The sequence below is a fragment of the Akebia trifoliata genome, chromosome 7, assembly GCF_017979445.1.
Source record: "Akebia trifoliata isolate Shusen 1 chromosome 7, ASM1797944v1, whole genome shotgun sequence".
NCBI lineage: Eukaryota > Viridiplantae > Streptophyta > Magnoliopsida > Ranunculales > Lardizabalaceae > Akebia > Akebia trifoliata.
Genome location: NC_141381.1, coordinates 26,746,325 through 26,754,982, shown reverse-complemented (window position 1 = coordinate 26,754,982; position 8,658 = coordinate 26,746,325). Strand labels below are relative to the sequence as shown.

The 8,658-nt window shown below is 30.9% G+C and overlaps 1 long non-coding RNA gene across 1 annotated transcript; it reads right to left on the bottom strand.

Moving 5' to 3' along the window:
- Nucleotides 1-4,846: 4,846 nt before the first annotated feature.
- On the bottom strand, nt 4,847-8,384 carry LOC147398658 (uncharacterized). The gene is made up of 3 exons (XR_015179971.1): nt 7,804-8,384; nt 5,533-7,634; nt 4,847-5,351 (listed from the first exon to the last, which is right to left on the bottom strand). It is a non-coding gene; the product is annotated as an uncharacterized LOC147398658 (long non-coding RNA).
- Between the last annotated feature and the right edge of the window lie 274 nt (nt 8,385-8,658).

Here is an 8,658-nt window from a genome sequence, read left to right as displayed (position 1 = left end):
ATTACACATCCTTCATTTCCATCAAAATTATTCATCCAAAATTAAGTTCTTTTAATGCTGATTACAAATTTTGGTGACTTGTATGACATTATTATTTTTAATTTGAAATTTGTGGACTTTTATAAATAGAAATTATTATTTATAAATTGAAGATTTGAGTATTATTTATTATTTAAAAATGAATTGTATTTTAATTTTATAAGAAATAATATATTTTATTGTGTTTGATAAGAAATAGGCATTTAAAACATGCAAACAATGTATAATATGATTGTAAGGGTAATAAAGATAATTTACCAGTTTCAGCAATGTGTAACAAACATGATTCAGCATCTAAACAAACAACTTTTTCAGCACTTAGATTCAGCACTTATAAGTTTCAGCGCTTAATGCTATTCAACACTTATTTTTTTCAGTTTAATAAACAACACCTGAGTTAGATTCAGATTCAGATTCATATTCAAATCTGGATAAAAAAAACCGATTATGAAAATGGATATACTCATATTCGATCCGAGCCCGACCCATTTTAAACCCTAACCTTATACAAAATTAACTTCCTATAAGCCATTCAGGTCCAACTTTATTGTTCTAATAATGAACCTTTTTGCTTTTTATTATCACTGTTGGTGCACAAAAGAAAACATGTATACAAAAAAGTATCATTTTTATTCTATAATAATAATGATAAATGACTGCTGAACACACTATCTTAAACATAAAATGAGCTAATAAGTCTCATTTGTTCCACATGCTCCTTATACAATTTGGACTTGTCATGGGATTGGCATCATCAACCTAGTACTAATGTGCTCGATACTGACGTGCCTCTATGATTTTTTGTTGTTGTTTTTGTTTTTAAGCTAAGCTCGAGTAGATAGAGGTGTCGATGTGGGGCTCAAATAGATAGGTCTGATTTTTAATAACCAAACAAGGCTTATTAAAAAACTATCATAAACCAATCCCTGCCTTTGCAACCCTAATGCATGTGGCACGCCCATCGGATTACTTCGCAGAAGATAACTAACGAAAATGTTATTTGATGATGCATTATTTAAAGTTATTTAAAAAAATATTATTTTCTATTTCCTAACATCTAATCTGACCAACATTAGCTTCACCTATAACTAATCATGTGTAGGGGGTCTTTAGCATAGAAAATGAAATAGTTCCTTTAGAAGAAATCCTAAAAATGAGTGTTTAAGCAAACATAACCTAAACTTAAAGTGGTTAAAGTAATTTTACCTTTAGTGTTTCTAAATAGATTAATTAATACTTCTTTAGTTCTTCTTATTCTTTATAACCTCAAAATCAACATTTTCTATAGCTGAAAAGGGTTACTTGATTGTACATTTTCTAGGTAGATTTATGTTTCATGTTAGTGTACGGTGTTTAATATGTGTAGTAAGGTGACGAGTATCACTTGAAGCAGCTCTCCTTAATATATTACAATAGTTGCAACTGTGGGCGGTGCTAGTAAGGAGCTGGTGGGGGCAATTGCCCTCACAGAACTTTGAGACACCATTATATTTTTAACTAATTACATGTCCCATTTGTCCCCACTCCCTCACCTCCCTCCCCATTTGCCCCCTCCAATTTTTGAAACCCCCCCCCCCCCCCCCCCCCGCCTCTTCAATTTTTTGGAGTGCGATTTTGTTGATGGGCATATTGTTGACACATAGTAACCGTGCATTCTTATTAGAGGATTGCTTGAAATTTTTTTGCAACAATCCCTCCATCTTAATTTTTTTTACAATTCTTATACTCTTTATTAATTAGATTCAAATCCAAATACCATCATTTTCAATTGAAATAGCAAAACGCTTGTCTTATTAACGTAATAAGAATTTAATCCTTACTAAGGGTCTTTTTACTCATATGGATAACTACAAAACCAGTCCAACACTGTCATAGTCCTCTAAATTTCATCGAAAGCCTTAGATCTAAAAAAGTAAAATCAAGAAACAAGTTTTTTATTTTATTTTTAGCATGATGTAAATTTTTGAAAATGACAGAACTTCTAAGTAACTCCCAAACTTAAAATTGAAATACAACGGTGAAAAATAACTTTTTTGGGGATTTATTTTTTCAAAGTTTATATACTTTAGTCCTCGACAATATTGAAGCATCCGATTATGTTTTTGGATACCATAAGGTGAGCTTGGGTTAGTTGAAAATAGTAAAATATTTCAGAGAAGCATTTTTCCTACTAACTTAGTAAGATTTGAAATCTTACTAAGAATCATTGAACTCCAATGGATTACCAAATTGGCAATCCAAAACTAAGGTTTCTAATCCTAAAAAAATATTTAAAGAATAATTTATGAAAAAAACAATTATATTTTTTTGAATGAAAATTATTTCCTCGAAAAATTCTGATAAAAAAAAAATAATAATGAATGAAAAATATTTTTGCAAGAAAAATATTTTCTAATTAACCTGTAAAAATAAAAGGAGGTGTTTCAACTTTTTACCATAGGAGTTATTTTAAGAGAGGGGCTATTGACACCCCAACTTTTACTTATTACACCACAATTACTTAAATTAAGTATCACACCCCAATTAAAGATTAAAACACATTCTTTAAAAATTATGAAGGTTTGCCTCAAATTGCAATCTCATCATAATAAAATATTATAACACTCATTGAAACAATTTCAGTAGCTTTTTACAATTAAAAAATATTCATATAAAATCCTAAACCTAAAACAAAAGAATTTAGGAAAAAAAAAAAGAGTTTCTATTGGCACCCTAACTTTTACTTATTATTAACCATTCACCTATTTTCTTTATTTATTACTAAGGTTTGCCTCTAATTACAATTTCAACAAAATAAAATATTATACGACTCATTCAAACAATTTCAACAGTTTTTTACAATTGAAAAAAAAGAGTTTCTATTGGCACCCCGACTTTTACTTATTCTCAACTATTTACCTATTTTCTTTATTTATTACTAAGGTTTGCCTCAAACTACAATCTCAACATAATAAAATATTATAGCACTCATTCAAATAATTTTAATAATTTTTTAATATTAAAAAAAAAAGGTTCATATAAAATCTTGAACCCAAAACAAAAGAATCTAAGCAAAAGAAAAGAAAAAAAAAAAAGAGAGTTTCTATTGGCACCTTAACTTTTACTTATTCTCAACCATTCAATTGTTTTCTTTATTTTTAATTGGGGTGTAATAATCAAAAGTTGGGGTGCCAAAAACCCCTATCTTAAAATATCTCTCGTAGTAAAAAATCGAAACACTTCCTTTTATTTTTTCAGGTTAATTAGAAAAATATCTTTCATTCATTAATGATTTTTTTTTTCATTTTTTATTTGAATTTTCAAGGAAATCATTTTCATTCAAAAAGTATAATTTGTTTTACATAAATTACTTTTTTTTTTTCATAATTGAAAACCTTTGTATTGGATTGTCAATTTGGTAATTCATTTGAGCTCAATGACTCTTGGTAAGTTTTCAAATTTTACTAAGTTAATAGGAAAAATGCTTTTCTAAAATTCTTTATTGCGTCCAAGTAACCTTGGGCTCACCTTGTGACTTCCAAAAACATGATCAGATGCTTCAATATTGTAGTGGACAAAAGTATATGAACTTCGAAAATACAAATCCCAAAAAAAATAGTTACTTTTCACCATTGTATTTCAATTTTAAGTTTGAGAGTTATTTAAAAGTTCAGTAGCCATCAATTTTCAAAAATTTGGATCAAGCTCAAAACAACAAAAAAAATCTTCAATTTTTTTTAATTTTTTATCTGAGCTTTTGATGAAACTTAGAGCATTGTGTTAGTATTGGACTGGTGATGTGGTTATCCATGAGTAAGACGTTAGTAGGAATTAAAATCTTACCACATTAGTAAGAAAAGTATTTTGCTATTTCAATTGAAAATGACAGTGTTTGGATTTGTATTTAACTAATAAAAAATATAAGAATTGTAAAAAAAATTAAGATGGAGGGTCTGCTGCAAAAATTCCAAGCAATCCTCCAATAGGATTGCGTGGTCACTATGTGTCAACAATATGCTCGTCAACGAAATCGCACTCAACTTTTCATTGATGACATTGCCTCTTGACCGGGCCTTTCTCATATATTAATTGGAAATTATCTAAATATCTTTTTCTTCAACTTCTAATAAAAAACCGTTCATCTTCAAATTCTTCAACTATACAATTAACCATAGTTTGCCTCCACTACAAAAAAATCCTAGCTCCGCCCTAGTGGCAACATGCTTTAATAAAGTTTGTCAACATTTTTAGTTAAAGAACTATTACCTTCATTTATAATTGGAGGTCCCACTGATTCATGTGGTGGTTTCTTCATTGAATAAATAAAGGGAAAATTACTTAAAGGACCCCTCGCAGAAGAGTTTCTTTCGAAAAAGTCCTTAAGTTTTGTGTAGTAGCTTGACATGACATTTAGTAAACTTTTTCTTTCTTAATGGTCCCTTGAACTGTCGAGTTCACAATTTTTATTGTCGAACTTGACACTTTTTTATTTAGTGTCGAGTTAACAATTTTTACTATTGAACTCACAATTATTTATTGTTGAGTTCACCACTTTTTCTTTATTATTGAACTTGATGCTTTTTAATTATTGTCAAGTTCACCACTTTTTTAAATAAAAAATGGTGAATCCGACACTGGTAAAACCCACCCATTTTTAATTTTCGAGTTTTTTTTACTAAAATACATGGAAAGATCAACTAAAAATTTGAGATAACAACATGTTTAAATGATTTCACCTTAAAAGAACTATTCTTGATCAATTTTCATCCAAAAATTAAGAAAAAAGAATGAAAAATCCCTTGAAAATGACTTCTTCTTTCTTAAATCCTTTATGATGGAGTGGAGTCTCCGAAACTCGATTGAGATGTTAAAAATCTAATTTTTGGATGAAAACTATGAGGTGCAGGGATCATTTAAAAAGAAAAAGTTTACTAAATGTCTGGCCAAGCAACCGTTGAAAACTTAGGAAATATTTAGAAAGATACCCTTCCGAGAGGGTCCTTTAAGTAATTTTTCCATAATTAAAAGTAGGAAATTCATCATCTAAATTAATATTTTGTATAAAGGTCCATTTATTTTTTCCTTTTTCATAAGATTAGAATAATAAATAGATGAGAGAGATGAGAAATTAAGAATAACTATGAATAAAAACGATCAATATGTGACCATAAGGATTATTAAAAAAAAAAAAACAACTTCCCCTAATATAATATTCTTGAGTCTTGAATTCTTGATCAATTGATATTGTTGACTGTTAACCTGTCGTACTTTCAATATCTGTCACATGCATACCCCATTTCCATTTGTCCAAGTAAATCGAAAAAAAATGGTGCCTGTTAAGACAATGGAGTGCAATAGAGAGAATTAGAGTACTAGAGCTATAGAGGATTGTGAAGAATACAAGAACATAAAAGATTTAGAGGTTATCTAAAGAAAATATATAGTCAAATAAGCTAAAATGCCTTACAAACTGTCAGAAAACAATTAGAAAATGAGGGTCCTAGGTCATTTTACCTTATAGTACATTTCGATTCAGTGCTTGGGGAGCTTCCACAGGTGGCTCTAGCGAAGAGGCTAACTTCAGGCAATTTTCCAACACGCAGGATCCATGATTTAAGTTTCATAATTTGTTTCTTTTTTGTTTGTGTTTTGGAGAAAAATATCAATCAATTCTAATTATTTCCTATTGTATTGATTTTTTTCTGATCAAGATACATTATTGAATAAATCCTTCTCTATTTGATCCAGGGCTCGTTTTTATTCCCTTTCTCAAACCCCGATTTGTATTTTTGATCATATTGAAATCTCGTCAATGATAGAACTAGCAATAGAAAGACAATTTATGTTTGGTTATGAACCTAAAAATGAACAAATCAAATCCAAAATAGAGAAAAGAGATTGAATAATTTACGAAAACATGATCAACTTTTGCCGAATGTATGATTCCGACTCACTTTTCATTTTAATTACCAAAACGTGAACGGGAAACAAATTTGGCGGTTTTAAAGCGACAATTTCGCTTTTAACCTTTGAAATTGTCACTTTAAACATATGAAATAGTCATGTTTAAACCTCCAAATTCGTTGCTCGTTCACGTTTTGGTAAATAAAAATGAACAGTGAGTTAGATTCGTAAATTCGTCAAAAGTTGATTATGAAATAGTAATTGACCCAGAGGAAATTCTCAATGAATATAGAAAAAGTTAGATCGTCCTTTTAAGGTCCATGAATTTTCATATTTGATGCTTTGGATTGAGTGGTGGAGATACAATTAGAAACTCTATCAAATTGCCTAATAATTGTTGAATAAACAATTTCAAGTAATTGATTGGTCATTACACGTCTTGTATGGTTTTTATTTTTATTTTTATAGAGAATTATACCAATAAAAAATAGAAAATATATTTAAATAGAAACACCCTAATTAATATTTGGTAATTCCTACTTACACTTAGAGAATCCTTCTAATAGAGCATGAGATACAACTTTCCTATTTTAATAATGTCTTATACATCACTATTGATTTAGTATACTCATCCATAATCTAATAACAATCATTGAGGTGTCCTATCATAAAATTTTACGTGCTGGTCTACCCATCAGCACGAACCTTCCCATCCCATCCATCCCCCGATGGATGTCACATCAAATTTTATGTCCTACACCGTACTCGAATTCATCCATGGTTAAATGAGTTGTAATTTTCTGATTCTCCCTCTGACATACTCCATACTCCCCGTCTATTCTCTTGACATGACATGTGCATAGAATCATAATTTTTTCTTCGGGATACACAATTGCACATGCATATGCCATGTTAGGAGAGTGGAGGGGGAGGCCTCTCCAACGCGTCCTCACAAAGTAGTGTGGTTGTCTCTTAATGACGACCAAGTCTGTGTACATTTTACCCATTCTTCATGGGTTTTGCCTCTATTAGGCAACCTAACAGCACCGACATTTCGATACTCAATTCTACGGTCCCCCACCACATATGAAGCACCTTGAGAATTTTGTGGTGGATTTGTTCTTACCTTTGTTACAATTCTTGTTGGACTCTATGCTCTTCTCTATTACTGGCCTTTGTGGGACTCCTCACGTTTGGCTTCATCTCTCTTCGAATCAAACTAACATCTTTTCAGAACTTATAGGTCTTGTTTTCTCAATCTTCTAGACATTCATCTTCCACAATGGTCCAAGCCAATCCCTTGACCCTCGACCCCGTCAATCAGTTCTTAAACTGCTTAGAGATAATTTAATTAAGTAACAATGGCAGTAGAGAAAATGAAGGGCATGTACTAATTATCAATTAAACATAATAATAATAAAAATGTTTAGTAGAGCAAATGACCAATATATCAGGTTGATTCTTCATAATTAATTGGCAAGATTAGTGTAGTATATGTTTATTAGAGTTCCTATTCCCAACCTTTGTTAATTAATAAATAAAAAATAGAAGAACCTTAAAGAAGAGAAGCATTGAATAAGTCTGCTGATAGAAGAAAAGAGAGCACAAAACTGCTCAAACGCAAGAGCTTGTGATTGATCCGTTTGTGCTCTCTATCTTCTGTCAACAACAAACCATATATAACATCCTTCTTAAGTCCCCTCCTTCAACATCTGAAACATAGATGAAACAACAATCCATCAAATTCAAAAAAAAAAAAAAAAAAAAAATCAAATTCAACAACTATAAAGAAAGAAAAAGAGAGAAAATATATGAGTAACAAATAACAAAATCTCGTTATAATTAAGAATTAAGCCAAAAACAAAAAGATTTAGAACTAACCTTAGAATTCATGTTTAGAAGTTCCTTGTAAGAAACAAACTATATTTTTAACTTTCAAGTCTTGCACTGTGAGAGTCCTCCCCCACTCCAATTGTGTTGATTGATGGCAAAGCTGAGGACATTGAATCAAGTGGTTAATGTCATTAAGAGTCTTTGAGAAGTATTTGTCGATGTCAACATCAAATTTGAATAAGTGTTAATAGATCTTTTTGAGCTTTCGATATTTTATTGGATAACCATGAGATATGTCACTATCAACCCTTCACGAAGGCCTGGTTATCTCCCAACATTGGAGGGCCGAATTTCAAAATGTATGGTTTAGCAGAAAAATGGTTCTATGGCCCTCCACTTTAGAAGCACTATGGTCGAGCTACAACGACTCATTTGGCCCAACAACACGTGATACAAGGGCATCCTATAAGTTTTTGATTCATCTCCCTTTGAGGTCCCAACTCTAGTGCTTTGGTTCCAAGTGCTCCATGCCTTTCTGGCCCCGCCTGTACATTGGGTGGGGATATCTTCCTCTATTCGTCGACGGTAATAACAGGTTGGTTGAGCAGATAGAATGGATGACTGCTTTGATACCATGTGGCATAGGATTTGATCGACTATCTTGCATAATGGTGTTTTAGATTAATCCTAATATGTTTTATATAAAAAATAAATCTTAATTAGAGATAAATTCTATCGTTTATAATCTAAATCCTAATCTAATTCAATCTTAACTTTGTGTGTATATTTGGTGTATATCACGTACTCCTTATTACAATTGTGGATAAAAGTGTTAGATTTTACACATCATAAAGGTTCATACATGCGGACATTGAAGATATTAGTAATAGATGCAGAAACAAA